Below are 20,859 nucleotides of genomic sequence, written 5' to 3'. Positions count from 1 at the left end.
TGCTCATGGAGTGGCTGAAACCCAGAGGCAGCACGTGAGATGGTAGTTCAAAGCGGTATGTGGCGAACCTTGCTTTCCTAAATAACACGGTCCCCTCTGGCTGGACTGGGAGTGTCTGTTATCCCACCTCCACCTTCTTTTGAAAAGGCAGCACCATCTTCACAGGGGTCAGCTGCTGAGCTGCAGAAACCCCAGAAGTCTATAGGAATTAGAAGAAAGGGAAAACCAGGACGTGGTGGGCAGTGGTAAGTTTTTTTTTTTTTTTTAATACACTGGTTACTGAAGATACATTGGGCAGAAGGTACCCCATTTCTCTCGGACTGTGCAGTGTCCAGCGTATGTTGTCCTCATGTGTGAGCTTGGTGTAAACAGTTTTGCCATAAAGAACTTTGGAGCTCTTTGCACAAATTGTGCATTCAGGGGAAATGGCTAATGCACCCATTTTAAACGTCTCTCTTGTTTCTAATTTATTCAGAACTCTTGGGCTTGTCTTCCTTGTAAGGAATGTATAGATGGGGGAATATAGACGGTGTAATAGAGCACCATCTATTCTGGATGGTTCTACAATTAGAGAGACAGCTCCTTCCAAAGGAACTATGGTCTTGCCAGTAGTCATGTATGGATATGGGAGTTGGACCATAAGGAAGGCTGAGCACTGAAGAATTTTGAACTGTGGTGCTGGAGAAGACTCTTGAGAGTCTCTTGGACTACAAGGAGATCAAAACAGTCAATCCTAAAGGGAATCAACCCTGAGTACTCATTGGAGCAATTGATGCTGAAGCTGAAGCTCCAATATTTTGGCCACCTGATGTGAAGAACTGACTCATTGGAAAAGACCCTGATGCTGGGAAAGATTGAAGGCAAAAGGAGAAGAGGGCAACAGAGGATGAAATGGTTGGATAGCATCATCAATTCAATGGACATGAACTTGGATGAACTTCAGGAGATGGCGAGGAGCAGGGAGGCCTGGCGTGCTGCAGATCACAGGGTTGCAAAGAGTCAGACACGACTTAGTGACTGAACAGGAGCGACACTCCTTCCAGCTCTGCTGCTTTTGTCTCTGAGCCAAGCTAAGGATCCTTTCAGGTCTTGATTTTCCTTATGAGAAATGAAGATAATAATTACATTAAGTCTAGGTAAAGCGCTGTGATAGATTTATCCTGTTAGCCCTTGCCCTCTCCACCCATTCCTCCGTGTTCATTTGACATGACAGTATTTAAGGCTAGGCCAGCCAGGATAAAGGCAAAACATATAGACTTACCTGATTTTGTTTCATATCATTTAGCAACTCAGATGCTTTCCATTAGCACTTCATGAAGATTATTTAATATTTAAAAATCCCGGGAATAATTTTAGGTCTTTCCCTTTCCATCACCTAATTCCTCTTAGCATCACTGTAACCACAGTTTTTCAATGGAACCCTAATCAAAATGTCTCTGTTAAAATCCACAAATAATAAATGAGTGGCTAGCTCATGGTGGTGTTGATTTATCCAGTGAAAGTCAGTTTGATGAGGATGTTATGATTGCATTTGCTTGGGATGAACAGGGAGAGCCTGGAAGCTCCAGTGAGTTCAGCACAGGTGCACACTCTCTCTCTCTCTATTGCTTTCCTCTTCTCTGCAGCAGGTCTGGAGTATGGGCTGGGAGAGAGCTGGGTTGGAGATGGAGGGCTGAGGAATGGACTTGAGACGTTTTCCTTGACTCCAGTGCATCTTCCCTCTATGGGTGTGGGGTGGTGGGGGCTGCTGTTGGCACCAGCATGCTGCTGGCCTGGTGGAAGAAAGAAACAAAAGACTTTTGCCAGTGCTGGAAGGGCTGTTAGAGTGATTAGAAGAAAAGACCAGGTAAACAGCAGGAGGGAGGTACGTGGGAGCTGTCTTTGCTCTGTAGAAAGAACAGTGGCTTGAAAACTCTGTTTCTGCTTCTTGCTGGCTGGCTGTTGACGGGGAAGTCGTTTCTGCTTTTTGAGTCTTATTTTCCTTATCTATAAAATTAGGGTAATAACGTGCCTTCCAAATTAAGGTAATAACCTGCCTTCCAGGACTATGTAAGGGTTAAAAGATGTGCTGCACATAAACGGGCTATGTGGAAAACAAAAGCCTTTACAAAAATGGTATTACTAAAAGGAACAAAGAGGCAGAGGTGTGGGTGAATGTGGAGTACATCTCTCTCCACGGTACATCAGGTATACACCTTCAGACACAGAAGAGCATGTAGAACACCAGCTGAGAATGGACAGGAGTACCTGACCAGTGGGAAAGAATATATAGAACCACGCAAAACTCTGTAGGATGAAGGAACTAGGGGAAAAGCAGGAGTGTGAGTAGGACTGGACCTGCCCTAAGGGATGGGGGAACTAAAGCAGGGGTCCCATCCCCACACTGGGGCAATTGTCTGAGTCAGAGGAGAAACATTTAAGGCTGAGAGGGAAACAGCTGATCTGTGGCAGCCTAAATGGAATGAGAATCAGACAGTCCTTGCCACAGGGCAAGGACACGCTACAGGGACACGGGTCCCCTGGAAGGTGCAGCAGCTGGGAGCTGGAGTTTAGGAATCGTGGAGCAATCCCAGGGCAAGGGCTGCTGCTGACTGAGGAGAGATGGTTCAAGGGGATGTGAGGGAGGAGATTGTAGTGGGAAGTGCCTGTGGAGGAAAGCCGGGCAGCCATGGAAGCAAGGCGATACTGCTGAGTCACCCGTAGTGGGTGGAGCCATAACCATAGCCTCTGTCTCCCCACACGCCTGCTCTGGCAGCTGAATAATAGAGAGGCTGGCCCATCAAATGCCTGACACACTGAATTACAGAGTAGGACCCCACCCAGGGTGCCCCTTTAAGTGCCTCGCGTGCCCATCTACAGAGAAGGACTCCAGGCAAGGGAGCCCTCTGAGTGCCTAAAGGGGCGGAGCTATGGAGAAAGACTGGCTGAAAAGGCCTTCTGATCGCCAGCTGCAATAGGCGTGAAAAAAGACTCTGATGCGGCCATAACTCCTGCAGTGGAGGCAGTCCATGTCCCTGCACACTTGGTGCCGCCAGAGTCTCTGCAAGCCAAACAGCTGTGCCACCATCACGCCCAACTCTTATAGGGGCAGAGCTGCCACAGGCGAAAAAAAGTCTTGCGTCTGTGTGCGCAGGTTTGCTTCGGTCATGCCCAACTCTTTATGACCCTGTAGACTGTGGCCAGCCAGGTTGCTCTATCAGAGGGGTCCTCCAGGCAAGAATATCGGAGCATATTGACCAATACTGGTTGCCATGCCCTTCTAGAGCACTATATTTCCTGCTGCCTGAGCAGCCAACTCCCCTGAGTACCTGGTGCTGCCAGAACCCCTGCAACCCCAGCAGCTGCACCACCTCTGCACCTGGCCCTCACAGGGGCAGACCCAAGTCCTCCAGAGCAGCCTCAGGAGCAAACCCCAGTGGAGGAACCACATGCAGAGGTGGGAATAAAGCCACAATTGAAACCCAAGGGCAGTGTGGCTGAGGAAGAAGACCCAAAACCTTCCCACCAGCTGTACAAGCTGCAGATTAAATCCACATGATCACTAGGCAGACTCTTGTCTGGAATATATAAAAGGGCACTGAGAGATCCCACAAAAGAAGACGCACTAGTTCTGATAGCTGTGGACACTGGAGGCGAGAACACACAAGAGTAGGAGCAGCTTAGAATCTGAGCTGCCCTCACAGCAGGTACTGAGACCAGCCCAGAGTTGGAGGGCATACTTGGGAGGTGAGGTGGACTGACTTCCAGTGAGGGAAAGGACTCTGACAGCAGCAGTAAGTCAAGAAAAACTTTTGTTATTCTTATGTTTTGACTTGTTCTGTAGATTCTTTCGGATTTTTTTTCTTTTTTCTTTTCCTTTTTATCCCCCCTCTCTACAATTGACAATTGTAGTTGTCAGTTTTATTGGCACTATGAAATCTAATTAAGCTCTTGAGTTTTTTTGTTTCCCTCAGTCACATTTTTTATTGTTGCTATAAATCTCTGCCTCTGTGTTGGGCTTTTGCAGTTCTGTGGCGTTCTCCTTTTTTTTTTTTTTTTTGCTTCTCTTTTTTAAACTTATTATTATTTTTTCTACATTTATTCCTTTGCTTGCTTTTCCTACTGTTCTTTTCTCCTTGCAGTTAATCTTTAATGTATATAAATCTGTTTTAGCTACCTCTATTTAACTTTGCATATCTATTCTTTCTTCCTTTTCTTTCTTTCCTTTCCTCTCAACGTACTTGTTAGTTTTATTTTCATTGCTTTATTCCCCAATTGGCACCTTGCTTTAGTTTTGTTTTTCAGTTTTTGCTTTAGTTAGTTTTGTTGTTAACTGGTAAATAAAGTTTTTGATTTCCTTTCTTCCCTGGGTCAATCTACTGTACTTTATTTTAGTTGGACTGTTTTGACTTTGCTTATGGGTGTATATGTGTATGTATATATTCCATTATTGTAATTATTATTTGCCTGATTTTGTAACTGCTATTTGTCTGGGGTTCATCTTTGTTTTCTCATTTTTGGGTATTTGTTTTAATCTCATTAATGCCATAACCACTTGTGGAATCTTCATTCTGATGAGAGATCAAGCCCTGAGCCTTTGGAGTGGGAGCACTGACTCTAAGACCCTAGACTACCAGAGAACTAACCCTAGGAAGTATCAAATAGTGAGAACTCCCACAAAGGAAAGCACTGGAATACAAGACCCGGCATCCCCCGGCCACCAGTGCAGGACGCCTCATCTAAACAACAAACAAAACAAAATACAAACCCAGTCTTCAGCAGACAGGATACCACCTCACTCAGCCTTCCCCTCAGAGGAAAAACAAACAAAAAAAACTCAGCACAAATCCCACCTATACAAAGCTTACACAAACCACTGGACCAACATTAGGAGGGCAGAAACCAAAAGGAGGAAAGAATTCAACCTTAAAGCCTGGGAAAAGGAGACCTCAAACACAAGAAGTTAAACAAATAATAATGAAAAGGCAGAGAAGTACTACACAAATGAAGGAACAAATTAGAAACACAGAAGTCCAAATAAATGAAGAGGAAATAGGCAAACTACCTGAAAAAGAATTCAGAATAACAACAGTAAAGATGATCAAAAACGTTGAAAGCAAAATGGAGGAAATGTAAGAACCAATTAACAAAGACCTAGAAGAATTAAAGAATAAACATACAGAGTCAAACAACACAATTACTGAAATTAAGAAGACTCTAGAAGGAATCAATAGCAGAATATCAGAAGCAGAAGAACAAATCAGTTTATGAGCTGGAAGATAAAATGATGGAAATATTTTCTGAAGAGCAGAATAAAGTAAAAAGAATGAAAAGAACTGAGGACAGTCTCAGAGACCTCTGGGACAATATCAAACACACCAACTTTCAAATATAGGGGTCCCAGAAGAAGAAAAGAAAAATAAAGGGTATGAGAAAATTTTTGAAGAGATTATAGTTGAAAATTTCCCCAATGTGGAAAAGGAAATAATCAAGTCCAAAAGGCACAAAGAGTCCCATACAGGATAAACCCAAGGAGAAACACACCAAGACACATACTAATCAAACTAACAAAGGCTAAACATAGAGAAAGAATATTAAAAATAGCGAGGGAAAAGCAACAAGTAACATAGGAGGGAAACCTAATATGCTGATCTTTCTGCAGAAACTCTGCAGGCCAGAAGGGAATGGCAGGATATATTTAAAGTACTGAAAAGGAAAAATCTATAACCAAGATTACTGTACTCAGCGTGGATCTCATTCAGAATTGATGGAGAAAGAAAAGGCTTTTCAGACAAGCGAAAGTTAAGAGAATTCAGTACCACCAAACCAGCTTTACAACAAATGTTAAAGGGACTTACATAGTCAAGAAATACAAGAGAAGAAAAAGGATCTACCCCAAACAATTAAGAAAATGGCAATAGGAACATATATATCAATAATTACTTTAACTGTAAATGGATTAAATGCTTCAACCAAAAGACACAGGTTGGCTGAATGGATGCAAAAGCAAGACCCATATATATGCTGTCTACAAGAAACCCACTTCAGACCTCAAGACACATATAGACCGAAAGTAAGAGGATGGAAAAATATATTCCATGCAAATAGGAAGCAAAAGAAAGCTGGAGTATCTGTCCTCATATAAGACAAGGTAGACTTTAAAATAAAGAATTTTTTAAGAGATAAGGAAGAACAGTACCTAATGATCAAGGGATCAATCCAAGAGGAAGACATAACAATTGTAAATACCTATGCACCCAACATAGGAGCACCTCAATACATAAGGCAAAAACAGACGTAACAGGAGAAACTGACAGTAACACAATAATAGTAGGAGACTTTAACATCCCACTCACACCAATGGACAGATCATCAAAACAGAAAGTTAATAAGGAAACACAAGTCTTAAATGATACATTAGATGAGATGGATCTCATTGATATCTTCAGGACAGTCTATCCAAATGCAGAAGAATACACCTTCTTCTCAAGTGCACATGGAACATTCTCCAGGATAGACCACATCTTGGATCAAAAATCAAACCTCAGTAAATTTGAGAAAATTGAAATTGTAAGAAGCATTTTCTCCAACCACAATGCTATGAGACTAGGTATCAATCACAGGAAAAAACTGTAAGAAACACAAATACATGAAGATTAAACAATACATTTAAAAATAACCAACAGGTTACTGAAGAAATCCAAAGGGAAATCAAAAAATTTCTAGAAACAAATGACAAAACACGACAACTCCAAACCTATGGGGTGCAGCAAAAGCACTTCTAAAAGGGAAATTTATAGCAGTACAATCCTACCTCAGGAAATAAAAACATCGAATAGACAACCTAACTTTACACATAAAACAACTGGAAAAAGAAGAACAAGAACCCCCAAAATTAGTAGAAGGAAAGAAATCATAGAGATCTGAGCAGAAATAAATGAAAAAGAAATGAAAGAAACTACAGTAAAATTAATAAAACTGAAAGCTGGTTCTTTTAGTCAAGATAAAGAAAATTGACAAACATTTGGCCAGACTCATCAAGAAAAGAGAAGAATCAAATCAACAAAATTAGAAACAAAAAAGGAGAGGTTACAACAGACAATGTGGAAAAACAAAGGATTATAAGAGACAACAACTATATGGCAATAAAATGGGTAACCTGGAAGAAATGGACAGATTCTTAGAAATAGAAATTATGAACAACCCAATTACAAGCACTGAAATTGAAGCTGTGATCAAAAACCTCCCCCAAAACAAAAGCCCAGGACCAGATGGCTTCACAGGAGAATTCTATCAAACATTTAGAGTCAAGCTAATGCCTATCCTTCTAAAACTCTTCTAAAAAATTTCAGAGGAAGGATCACTTCCAAACTCATTCTATGAGGCCACCATCACCCTGATACCAAAATCAGACAAAGATAACACACAAAAAGAAAACTACAGGCCAATATCACTGATGAACACAGATGCAAAAATCCTCAACAAAATGTTAGCAAACAGAATTCAGCAACACATCCAAAAGCTCATACACCATAATCAAGTTGGGTTTATTCCAGGGATGCCAGGATTTTTCAATATATGCAAATCAATCAATGTGATACACCATATTAACAAATTGAAAAATAAAAACCATGTGTAATCTCAATAGATGCAGAAAAAGCCTTTGACAAAATTCAGCACCCATTTATGATTAAAAGTCTTTAAAAAATGGGCATAGAAGGAACCTACCTCACCATGGTACAGGCCATATATGATAAGCCTACAGCAAACATTATTCTCAAAGGTGAAAAACTGAAAGCATTTCCTGTAAGATCAGGAGCAAGACAAGGGTGTCCACTTTCACCACCATTATTCAACATAGTTCTGGAAGTCCTAGCTACAGCAATCAGAGAAGAAAAAGAAATAAAAGTAATCCAGATTGGAAAAGAAGAAAAGCTCTCCCTGTTTGCAGATGCAGATGACATGATACTGTACATAGAAAACCCTAAAGATAGTATCAGAAAATTACTAGAGCTAATCAGTGAATGCAGCAAAGTTGCTAGATACAAAATCAATACACAGAAATCACTTGCATTTCTATTAGAAAATAAGGAATCAATCCCATTCACCATTCCAACAAAAAGAATTAAATATCTAGGAATAAACTTACCTCAGGAGACAAAAGAACTGTACACAGAAAACAATAAGACACTAATGAAAGAAATCAAAGGTGACATAAAAAGATAGAGAGACATTCCATGTTCGTGGGTAGAAAGAATCAATATTGTGAAAATGACTATACTACCACACACAATCTACAGATTCAATGCGATCCCTATCAAATTACCAAAGGCATTTTTCACAGAACTAGAACAAATTTCACAATTCATATGGAAACACAAAAGACCCCAAATAGCCAAAGCAGTCTTCAGAAAGAAAAATGGATTTGGAGGAATCAACCTTCATGACTTCAGGTTATACTACAAAGCTACAGTCATCAAGACAGTATGGTACCAGCACAAAAACAGAAATATAGACCAATGGAACAAGATAGAAAGCCCAGAAATAAACCCATGCACCTATGGGTACCTTATTTTTGACAAAGGAGGCAAGAATATACAATGGGGCAAAGACAGCCTCTTCAATAAGTGGTGTTGGGAAAACTGGACAGCTACATGTAAAAGAATGAAATTAGAACACTTCCTAACACCATACACAAAGATAAACTCAAAATGGATTAAATACCTAAATGCAAGACCAGAAACTATAAAACTCTTAGAGGAAAACATAGGCAGGATACTCGATGACATCAAAGCAAGATCCTCTATGACCCACCTCTTACAGTAATGGAAATAAAAACAAAAGTAAACAAGTGGGACCTGATTAAACTTAAAAACTTTTGCACAGGAAAGGACACTATAAGCAACATGAAAAGACAGCCCTTAGAATGGGAGAAAATAGCAGCAAATGAAAGAACTGACAAAGGATTAATTGCCAAAATATACAAGCAGCTCATACGACTCAATACCAGAAAAAAAAAAAAAAAAAAAACCCAATTGAAAAGTGGGAAAAAGACCTAAACAGATATTTCTCTAAAGAAGACATACAGATGGCTAACAAATACATGAGAAATACTCAACATTGCTCATTATTAGAGAAATGCAAATCAAAACCGCAATGAGATATCACCTCACCTTGGTCAGAATGTCTCTCATCAAAAAGTCTACAGACAATAAATGTTGGAGAGAGTGTGGAGAAAAGGTGATGCTCTTGCACTGATGGTGGGAATGTAAATTGATACAGCCACTATGGAAGATGATATGGAGATTCCTTAAAAAACTAGGAATAAAACCACCATATGACCCAGCAATCCCACTCCTAGGCATATACTCTGAGGAAACCAAAATTGAAAAAGATGCATGTATCCCAATGTTTATTGCAGCATTACTGACAATAGCTAGAACATGGCCATCAACAGATGAATGGATAAAGAAGTTCTGGCACATATACACAATGGAGTATTGCTGCTGCTGCTGCTGCTAAGTTGCGTCAGTCGTGTCCGACTCTGCGTGACCCCATAGACGGCAGCCCACCAGGCTCCCCGTCCCTGGGATTCTCCAGGCAAGAACACTGGAGTGGGTTGCCATTTCCTTCTCCAATGCGTGGAAGTGAAAAGTGAAAGTGAAGTCGCTCAGTCGTGTCCGACTCCTAGCGACCCCATGGACTGCAGCCTACCAGGCTCCTCCGTCCATGGGATTTTCCAGGCAAGAGTATTAGAGTGGGGTGCCATTGTTACTCAGCCATAAAAAAGAATGCATTTGAGTCAGTTCTAATGAGGTGGATGAACCTAGAGCCTATTATACCAAGTGAAGTAAGTCAGAAAGAGAAAGATAAATGTTGTTTTCTAACACACATATATGGAATCTAGAAAAATGGTTCTGAAGAATTTATTTACAAGGCAGCAATGGAGAAACAGACATAGAGAACAGATTTATGCACGTGGGGAGAGGGAAGGAGAGGGTGAGATGTATGGAGAGAGTAACATGGAAACTTATACCATCTGTAAAATAGACAGCCAATGGGAATTTGCTGTATGACTCAGGAAACTCAAACAGGGGCCCTGTATCAAGCTAGAGGGGTGCAATGGGGAGGGAGACTGGAGGGAGGTTCGAAAGGGAGGGGATATGTGTATACCTATGGCTGATTCCGAAGAGTTGATTCATTGGAAAAGACCCTGATGCTGGGAGGGATTGGGGGCAGGAGGAGAAGGGGACGACAGAGGATGAGATGGCTGGATGGCATCACTGACTCGATGGACCTTAGTCTCAGTGAACTCCGGGAGTTGGTGATGGACAGGGAGGCCTGGTGTGCTGCGATTCATGGGGTCGCAAAGAGTCGGACACGACTGAGCGACTGATCTGATCTGATGGCTGATTCATGCTGAGGTTTGATAAAAAACAATGAAATTCTGTAAAGCAATTACTCTTCAATAAAAAAATGAAAAAAAATGATATTACTAGTAGAAGTAATGTGAGAGAACAAGGAGGATTTTCTTTTTTTCCCCCTTCTTTTTTTGTTTGAGAAACCCTTTATTTTAACTTGGGCTTCCTTGCTGGCTCAGATAGTAAAGATATGCCTGCAGTACAGGAGACCTGGGTTTGAACTTGCAGTTTAACCACTGACTAGATAGCCAGTAATTTACTTACTGTCATGTGTTGGGCAAATGTCTATTTCTGAAGACATGAAAGAGTACATAAGAAATCAAGGCTTCTAGGCAGCTAACAGGCTTCCCAGGTGGTGCTAGAGGTAATGAGGCCACCTGCCAATGCCGGAAACACACGAGATGCAGGTTTGATTCCTGGGTAGAGAAGATTCCCTGGAGGAAAGATGGCAACCCACTCCAGTATCCTTACCTCGGAATTCCCATGGACAGAGGAGCCTGGCTGGCTGCAGTCCATAGGGTTGCAGAGAGTTGGACACGACAGAAGCAGCTTAGCATGCTCGCATGCAGGCAGCTAAAATTCTGCTTCTGTCCTCAGTTGCATGTCTGTTGTGGCAGAGTGTGTTGCTTATCTCCCGGAAGCCTGCTTTTTGCAGGTAATTTGTTCCAAAATCCACCTGCCTCACAGAACACCAACAGGGTGTGTCCTGTGTCTGTTGATGATGAGCCAATGGGGTCTTCACCCTGTGGGTGTCATAAAAGGTAGCCTGGGCTTTTCTGAGCTGTTAATACCTATTTAGGATTAAATTGAAAGGGCCATACATAGTACGAAGAAGATACTCAAATGACTGTCAAATTTTAAAATAATAGCGGACATTTCTCACTGAGTCAGGTAGAGTCCTTCAGTGGAGGTGAGTGCTCTGTACAACAGGCTTTTGCCAGGTAAACACAATCATACAAGTGTGGCAACCTTAGGAGTGTTTTCTTAGCCTGTACCTTTAGAAGAAGCCAAAAGATAGTAGGTTTTTCAGGAAACTCAGTGGGGTTAAAGAAATTTTTAAAAAATGGAGTTGGGCAGGAAAGTGGACATACCCAGTCTGTTTCAGTCTCAGGACCCACTGTATTATAGGAGAATTTGGATCTGTGTCCTGGCTCTCTGTCCATGAGGTTGTTTGAGAGACACACTCTTCCCTTGGGTTACTTCCTCAGCTCTCTGCAAATCCTTCTTTCAAGAGTGACCCTTTTGTACGTCAAAAGGTTTTTGACGTACCTGAGTACGTCACCTGAGTATGCATCTTTGGGAGGGGTAACCATGGCAAGAGAGGAAGGGCTCTCTTTTCACCTCCCAGATGGGGACAGTGAGCTCTAGTCACAAGGTGAGCATTGTTCTTGCACTCAACAGCGGGTCATCTGTGGCCTCCCCATCTGTGGCTATGGGGAAGGCGGTGAGTGGCTTCAGAGCCCCCATGTCTCCTGGCCTTGTATTTCATCCAGAGGAGGGCAGTTACATTCTTTATCTGTTTACATACTAGGTTTCCACGCAAGAGCTCATTTGAAGCAGGGCTTCCAGGGCTAAGCTCAGTAAGCACCAGTGTTGTCAACAAGCCGTCAGTGCTCATGCTCCCACTAATGGTGATTCTGATATGCACTAGACAGAAATCTCACGGAGCGTTCCAGTGTCACAGTTCAGTGAAGCCTTGCCTGGTGTTTTCGCAGACCTTGTTTATGTTTACCGTATTTTCATGTCTCGATCACTCCCTGTGTTTGCTACAATGAAAAGATCTTGATTAGGCCTATTTTGTTCCTTTGATATCTACGTCATTATGTTCTCCTGTTTCCTCTGAGGGAAAACATGTCTCCAGTATTCTTGTTCTCACCATGTTTTCTTATTTTGATACCTATACTTGTAAATGTTATTTTATATCAACAGGTATATTAACATATTAGTGTAAGTAGAAAATTCTACTTCACAATTTGCTGTTCTGTGTGATTGGAGGAAAAAAAGATTCTGTTCTAAATATTTGCATTTTTATTCTATTTTATGTGATACTGATTTTTAACTCATGATTTTTAAGTGTACTTTATTGACATAGACCATACATGCAGAAGGATTCATGTCATAAGTGTGCATTTTGATGACTTTGCACAGTAATCATAACTTATTTTTACCATCATACAGATCAGAAAGAGAGTAGTGTAGATCCTGTCCCAGTTAGTGCCCACCACCCCCCTCTGGTCCCAGTGAGAACAACTGACATTTATTTGCTTGCTTTTAAACGTAATAAAGATGGAGTGATACAGAATGTACTCTTCCATTTGTTTTGTTCAAATGTTATTTGTGAGGTTCATCCATGTTTTTGTTGTATGTTTTTTACTTTCTTTTTCTTCGATGTATAATATTCCATAATATGACTATACCCTAATATTGTTACTCATTCTAGTGTTGATAGACATTTGCATATTTTCCATTTTGATTGCTGCAGACGTGCTCTGAACATTCTGTTTTTTAAAGCTTTTTATTTTATATTGGAGTATATCTGATTAACAATGTTGTGATGGTTTTAGATGGATAGCGAAGGGATTCAGCCATACATACACATGTATCCATTCTCCTCCAAACTCCAGTCCCATCTGGGCTGCCACGTAACACTGAGCAGAGTTCCCTGTGCTATACAGTGGGACCTTGCTTGTTATCCATTTTAAATATAGCAGCATGTAGGTCTTCTCCCATTCTTCCCCCCGGCAACCATAAGATCTGAACATTGTTTTATATGTTTGTGTGTGTGTATGATGTGTGTGTAGGTATTGTAGGAGCAGAGTTGCTGAGTCATAGAAAATATGTGTATTTAGCTTCAATAGATATTGCCAAACAGTTTTCCAAAGTGGTTGTACCACTTTGCAATCACACCATCAGTGTGTGAGAGTTCTAGTCAGTCTACTTCTCTGCAGACACTCGCTGTTATAAGTCACTTTCATTTTAGTGTTCTATCCATGGCTTTAATTTGCATCTTTCTGATTACTTATGGGCTGCAGAACTGTAGAAAAGTCTTTATTGGCCATTTGGGTGTCCTCTTTAGTATGTTTCTGCTTTCTAGGTGAAAGGCCTTTGAGGGTGTCTTTACTCTGGGACTTGTACTTTTATTCAATTCAAGGAATCCTGAGGAACTGAAGTTCTTAATTTTAAAGTTCTTAGTTTTAATTTGTAAATGCTACAAATCACCAGTATTTTTTTTTTTTAATCAATAGTGCTTTTCTTAGATTTAAGAAATCACTGCTTACCCCACAGTCATGAGGATATTCTTGTATACTACCTTTTTTTTTTTAATTGTTTTGGCTCCACATCACAGCATGTTGGCTCTTAGATCCCCCACCAAGGAATTGAACCTTCTCCCCCTGCAGTGGAAACACAGAGTCTTAACCACTGGACTGCCAGCGAAGTCCTGTCTCCTGTATTTTTAAATATGTTTTGTTTTAATTTTTTTGGTATTTATTTTTGTTTTTATTTTTATGTATTGTATTTTTATTTTTGGTTGCACTCGGTCTTCATTGCATTCCGGGCTTTCTCTAACTGTGAGGGGAGAAAGGGGGCTACTCTCTGGTTGCGATGCTCGGGCTCTGGGCACATGGGTTTCAGCAGTTGTGGTGCAGGGGCTCAGTTGCCCCATGGCGTGTGGGATCTTCCAGACCCAGGGATCAAACCCCTGTCCCCTGCATTGGCAGGCGGGGATTTGTTTCTTGTTCAGTGTGCCATCAGGGAGGTCCTCCTATATTATCTTAACAGAAGGTTTCTTTTTCTTTCAAATTGAGATGTTAATCTTTTTAGCATTTACTGGCTTTTTGGTGGCTTATCTTTGGGTATAGCAGGGTGTTGAGATCCCGGCCCCACTGTGGGTGTCTGGTTCGCCCAGCACCACTCAGGGGGAGGGTCACTCTTCAGTGCTGCACAGTGACACTGCTGTCCTGAATCAGATGTGGGTCTGTTTCTGAACTCTGTCCTCTCATAATTATCTGTTCTGCACCAGAGCTTTACGGCCTTAATTGCTAGATCAGAGACAGCAGACTTTTTTCTGTAAAGGGCCAGATAGTAAATATTTGGGGCTCTGTGGTTCATAGGATCATTCTCACAGCTACTCAGTTCTGCTCTTCTGTGGATGCATGTGGCTGTGTTCCAACAAACTCAATTTGTAAAGATAGCTGGTGGCCAGTGTATCATAATTTGCTGACCCTTCCATCAGTGTATTAACAGGAACGTATTCCAGTTGATGGTGTTAAGACTAGGGATTAAGACACTTGGTAGAATGGTTTGGTTGTGGTGATATTTGGGTGTCTGCCATGAGCTGGGAAACAAAGAAGGGTCTTTTCTTTGTGTGTAACATGGTTTGATTGGCTTGAGAAAGTGACTTTTGAACACAAATTTGAAAGAGGTAAGGCAATTCATCATATGGAACAGGGACGAAGGAGGGGAGAAAGAATGGCCTTTGCCCTGGTCTGAAGGCTGGTATGTTCTTGGCACGTTTAGCTGGTATGTTCTTGGCACATTTAGGGAACAACAAGGGGGACCCATGTGGACTAAGTGAGGCAAGGGGGTCCTGGTGGGAGAGGAGCTCAGAGACGGATCTGATCAAGGAGCATGCTGTAGGCCAAGGTTAGGACTTGACTTTGATGGTGTGTGAACTGGGAAACCATTGCAGGTTGCTGGATTTATTTATTTGCTTTTTAGTGGAGGAGTGTCATGGTCTGGTTTATATTTTAACAGCGTCACTCTGGCCATCGTGTTGAAAATAGATCATAGAAGGGCTCAAGTAGGAAGAGAGAATGGTTAGGAAGCTGGTGCAGTACCCAAACGAGGGGTCGTGGTGGCTTGGACCTGAGTGGGGTTCGGGATGCTTTGAAGGGAGAATCAACAAGGGGTCTCTGGCAGGTTGGATGTGGGCTGTGAAAGAGATACAGGAGGCAAGAATGATTCCAGAGTCTTTGGCCAGATTGACTGAGTAGGGTTAGGGGTGTTTTGAAGAGAGAATTAACAAGGGGTCTGTGACAGGTTGGATGTGGGCTGTGAGAGAGGTACAAGAGGCAAGAACGATTCCAGAGTCTTTGGCTAGATGAACTGGAAGAGTGGAGTATCAGCTGGTAACTTGGAGGACTGCAGGCTCAGGGTGCTGGGGACAGAACAGGAGCCCACTGGTGAATGTGTTAGTTTAATGCATATGCCTGTGTAAGTGTGAGTTGCTCAGTCGTGTCTGACTCTTTGTGACCCCATGGACTGTAGCCTGCCAGGTTCCTCTGTCCGTGGAGTTCTCCAGGCAAGAACACTGGAGTGGGTTGCCATTCTCTGCTCCAAGGAATCTTCCTGACCCAAGGATCAAACCCAGGTCTCCTGCATTGGAGGCTGATTCTTTACCATCTGAGCCACGTGGGAAGCCCATTTTGATGCCTACTGGATATCGAAGTGAGGAGGTCAAATAGGCACTTAGGTATGAGTGTGGAATTTGGGAGATAGATATTTAGTAGTTATCAGCAAATAGGTAGTGTGTGAAGCCTTTCAACTGGACAAGTGAGATAAAATATTAAGGTGGGGTGTCCGTTGAATGCTGACTATGCTGTAGGCCTGGAGATACAACAGTGACAAGACGGAAAAATCCTTCCATTCAGGCAGCTTACGTTTTAGGGAGAGACACAGGAAAGAAAGTGTGATGTCAGGTTCTATTCATAAGGTAAAGCAGGCTCAGTGGGGAGGAGGGATGGAGGCTGGCCAGGCAGACCTGGAAGAGTCTGTGTCCCAAAGTGACATGATATGAATTATGTGGCTCAGACAGTAAAGAATCTGCCTGCAATGCAGAAGACCTGGGTTTGACCCCGGGGTGGAGAAGATCCCCTGGAGAACCAAATGGCAACCCACTCCAGTATTCTTGCCTGGAGAATTCCATGGGCAGAGGAGCCTGATGGGCTACAGTCCATGGGGTCGCAAAGACTTGGGCACACCTGAGCAACTAAGCTCATATTTCGGGAAGAGGTAGAGCTGTGGGGTCTGGGGGTTAGGGTCACTTGGGAGGTGCTGTGACAGTCCAGGCAGGGGTGATGGAAGCCTGGACTGGGTACCAGCGGGGCCATTCCCAAGAATGAATCCTGTATGACTTGGCTCCTGATTGGCTCTGGGTAAAAAGGGGTCAGAGGAAAGGAAGAGTGGGGGATCTGGGAGTAGCTGCTGAGCTTGTTCCCCTCCGAAGACTTGTGGGTTTACATATGAGAGAAGGGAAAGTGAAAGTTGCTCAGTCATGTCCGACTCTCCCTGACCCCATGGACAGTCCTTGGAATTCTCCAGGCCAGAACACTAGAGTGGGTAGCCTTTTCCTTCTGCAGGGGATCTTCCCAACCCAGGGATCAAACCCAGTTCTCCCGCATTGCAGGGCGGATTCTTTACCAGGTGAGCCACCAGGGAAGGCCCTGGTGAGAGAAGGGAAGTAACTGTCATTGTAATATTGAAGTTTATTGATCACCTACTTCATACCCGCCCTGAGCTAAGTGCTTTACACATAATTGACTATGTAACCCTCACAGCCTCAGAGGCCCGACCGGTTATATTTCTCATTGTTCTGATGAGGAAACGGCCTTGGGGAGGTTGAGTAACTCTTCTGTGGTCCTGGAGTTGCCTGTGGTGGAGCCGGGGTAGCAGCCGGCCTCATTCTCTGTGCCACACCGCCTCCCGCTGGCGCTGGCCAGGTTCTGTGAGGACCGCCTGCCTTTGTGATCCAGGTCGGCACCCGTTCACCCTTCACTCTTTCAGTCTCTGTTAGACATTAGAGGGATTTAATGCAGTTTTTTTGTGAAGAAGTAAAGAACAACAAGTAAATGCATTAAAGGTTTACCAGACTGGAAAGTAATTATAAGAAGGTTCCTGGATTAGAGTTCTCAGTACACATAGAAATGCCTTGGTTACAGACGTCCAAGTATTTTGTTGAAAGGCACTTGTGATGGGCTCTACCCGCCCGGGTGGCTTTATCTTTTGATATGAGCAGATTTTTGAGTGGAGGGGGAGTCATGGAGTTGTGGGAAGGGATGGGGAGGTGGCCTTTGAGCAGACGGAGGATAGTAGGGGCGGCCCCTTGAGTGAAGCGTGGGTGCTGGGAGCGGGGGCCCCATGTGATGGCGTATCCACCGTGGGCCTCTGAGCAGGAGGGTTTTTGTTTTTATTTTTGTTAGGAGAGGCAGTTGGGAGCCCTCCAGTGCTTCAGAGAGGACAGGGACAGAATCCGAGTGATGCTTGGAAAAGGTGGGGTTTGTTGTGCTGACTGGAGTGGGCAAAGCCAGAGGCAGGTGTGCCTGGGATCCTGGATTCCTGAAACAGAGAAGTAGACGACCACTCCCATTGTGTGAGTGGACGGGCTGAAAGTCAGGGTTTGAAAGGACTTACCCACCTTCTGAGCAAGTTGGTGTAGGGTGGTTTTCCAAAACTTTCGTTTCCCCAGGTTTCTTATTTGTTGATGCTGGGAAAGCAAAGCATTTTCATTATGAATTTTAACAAAGAGGTGTGTGGTTTAGTGGAACTGTTAACCTGATACATTTAGTATGCCTACCAGTGATTGGTTTTCTCATGATGCTAATTTAACATTAACTACCCTATTGATCAGTGTTTCTTAGTAGTTGTATCTGCAGTAGGCAACAGTAATACCTAACTCAGTACTAGTGGAGGACCTGAATCTTAACTCTGTCTAGCATAAGTCCCAATCAACCTTCTGAAAATTCAGAGTACGTTGTATACCAGAGTACTTCCTTTAAGTTGAAATGTAACAACTTTACTTGCTTAATGCTGTCACATCTTTCTTTTCCTTTGACTTTTTTTTATTACTTGTAAACAAAATTTCATGAAATGTTTCATATGCAGTTTTACAGTTTCCATTCTTAGTATATGAAGGTAAGCACTCAGTTTCATTGTTGCGTTGGTGGTGTGTCTGTCCACAGTTCTTAACTGGCCTTTAACAGCAGGGATTCTCAACTCTCTGGTTCTAGATGAGCGTTAGAGCCCTTGAATGGCCACAGCTGTTAGTTAACGTTTTCTTAAAATGAGCGTTTGCTTTGAGCAAATCTCAAAGGAGTCAGTGATCTGCCAAATGACTGGAACTATTTGCTTTTTTAAAGAGGGACAGTTGAATGAGTAGATATACGTTAGCTAAGACTTTTCCAGCATTGTTGTTTAAAAACTTCAGTTGCAAAATCGTCTTTTCCCTGAGCCACACTGGGAGACTTGGCTGCCTTGCTCTTTCAGCTCTGTCAGTTAGCCTGGAATCCAAAAGAAACTAGCCCAGTATTGATCTTTTATTGTAAATCGCAGTGGCCTCTTGTCCTTTAATCGTAACTATTGAGCGGTAGTCTCAAGTTTGGTTACTTTAAAGTGGTGTCTCCTGTTTATATTAGTGTTGTGTGAGACAGGATCCTCTAATTAGACAAACTTGTACTTTACGAAGGCTCTGAGAAGTCCTGCAGAGAAAAATAAATTAACTTTGTCCAACTATTTGAACAGAACCTACCATTCCTTTGTGTGTGAGACGTAAACACAATCCACAGAACTAATGAAGCGACCTCGAACACTCTTCTCTAGTTAATTCTCTGACGTGTATGTTGGTATTTGGAGGGGCTTTTCCTGGGTTCACAGTTGGATTTGTGCAGGAACACCTGCTGTGATGAAACTGAATTGGAATGCTCTGGGAACATGGATAGGTTAGATGACATGAGGAATTATGTAGAAACAGCCTGCTTCAGTCATTCTGATTCCAGCTGCAGAAAGCGATGAGAGCAAAAAGCACGCAAATGAGTTTTGAAGATAGACACTCAAATTTAATAATAAATGTAAAAAGCTAGCGGAATGCAGGTATTGAACTAGAAGAGGACTTTTGCCATAATTTTTTTGACACCCACTGGAAAGAAGGTCATTTATTATTACCTTTGTAAAGACACTTGAGAAATGAAATATTCAGAACGATGACTGAGAGGGAAAATGGTTGAATCATAAGGGCCATTTTTTGAGCAAAGTTCACTGTTAATGTTAATTCTGATTTTGATATTTCACAAAAACATGTTATTTTGGTGAGAGGACATTATTACCCTGTAGTAGATTTTATTTCATATTTTAGGGAGGTCCCAAGTATATTTTCTTATGCACATTCTGCTAGAGAATGGAAATATTGAGTAAGAGCAGTGTGAATTTTAAGACTAAATAACCTCAACATTGCTGAGAACTGGTGTGCCTGGGGGCAGAGTGGCTTGTCTGAGATCCTAGAGACTGTGCAGAAGCCGTTCCAGTTCATTGGGTCAAAAATCCACTATTTGCGAAAAGCTAAATACGGATTTGCACGATTGACCATAATGGCTTCAATTTTGAAAGATAGTGGTATCAGAGAGCACTTCCAGTTGGTGGGATAATTTGAGATTCGTCTATGCTCAGATGGCTAAAATATCGTGCTACTTTTGCTACTTCATCACCCCATTTTAAAAATAGGGAGCTGGGGGCAGGGAGGCCTGTTGAGAAGGTGAAGGAATGTCAATTGGAGAGTAAATCACAGTAACCCTGTGAAGCCACTCCTTAGTTAACTACCGCCTGAAGGTTAACTGTTCTTTAGAAGCCGGTCAGCGTGGAGAGGCCGAATTGGGGGTTTCTGGTGTGTGTGTGAGCGCGCATGTGTGTGTGTGCACACGTGTGTGTAAGATGAAGGAAGAGGAGAACTGGTGAACAGGAAAAAAGGTGTGGAAAACAGAAAGCCAGCGGTAAATCCTGAAACTTGGAGTACTGGGGAAGATTTGACTCTTTTAAACTGTACTGCTCACTTAAAAAGAGTAAAATTATACCATTATTCTTTCAGTATAGGAGGAGATAAAAATACAGTTTTTCTAAATTGGAAAATTTGCTGTAATCTTGCTGCTAATGACTGATTTCTTCCAACACTTGCAAGGCAGTTTTTGCTCCGATAGGTTGATAAAGGAAACAAAATCAAGAACATATTGGAAGTTCTCAGAGAAAATTACAGTTTAGGTATATGTTGGGGGTGGATAGTTAGACATTTTAATTGAAATAAAACAGTTTTATACTAATAAGGGATCACTGTGGGTGTACATTTGTAGTACATCTGCTCTTGAGCATTTAAGTAGGGTTAAATGTATGTTAATGCTTTTGCAAGAAAATTATTTTTGATAACATCCGTCTAAGGAAACTGGCTTAGGAAATTGGTGTTTTAAACAATAGAGATATTATACTTGCATTTAAGGAATGAATCAGGATTCTTTGTACTGCTTTAAAAATTTCAAAGCGTTGAGAGTTTTTTGGTGTGTTCCTCTCCAGTGGTAAGGAAAGTTAACAGGAATTAACACAACAGATGAATTATCAAGAATTAATACAAGCTTACACATCTGGAGAATGACTGCAGTCTGCTATGTATACCTCCACACACCATTTTTAATGACCTGCTACT

General features: G+C 42.2%; 1 protein-coding gene across 3 annotated transcripts in view; it reads left to right on the top strand.

Moving 5' to 3' along the window:
* SLC25A13 (solute carrier family 25 member 13) overlaps nt 1-20,859 on the top strand; it is a 231,918-nt gene that overhangs the window by 85,861 nt on the left and 125,198 nt on the right. The window lies entirely within an intron of this gene.

The sequence above is a fragment of the Bos javanicus genome, chromosome 4, assembly GCF_032452875.1.
Source record: "Bos javanicus breed banteng chromosome 4, ARS-OSU_banteng_1.0, whole genome shotgun sequence".
Classification (NCBI taxonomy): domain Eukaryota; kingdom Metazoa; phylum Chordata; class Mammalia; order Artiodactyla; family Bovidae; genus Bos; species Bos javanicus.
Note: the sequence above shows the minus strand (reverse complement) of the source record. Positions and strands in the feature narration are given on the sequence as shown.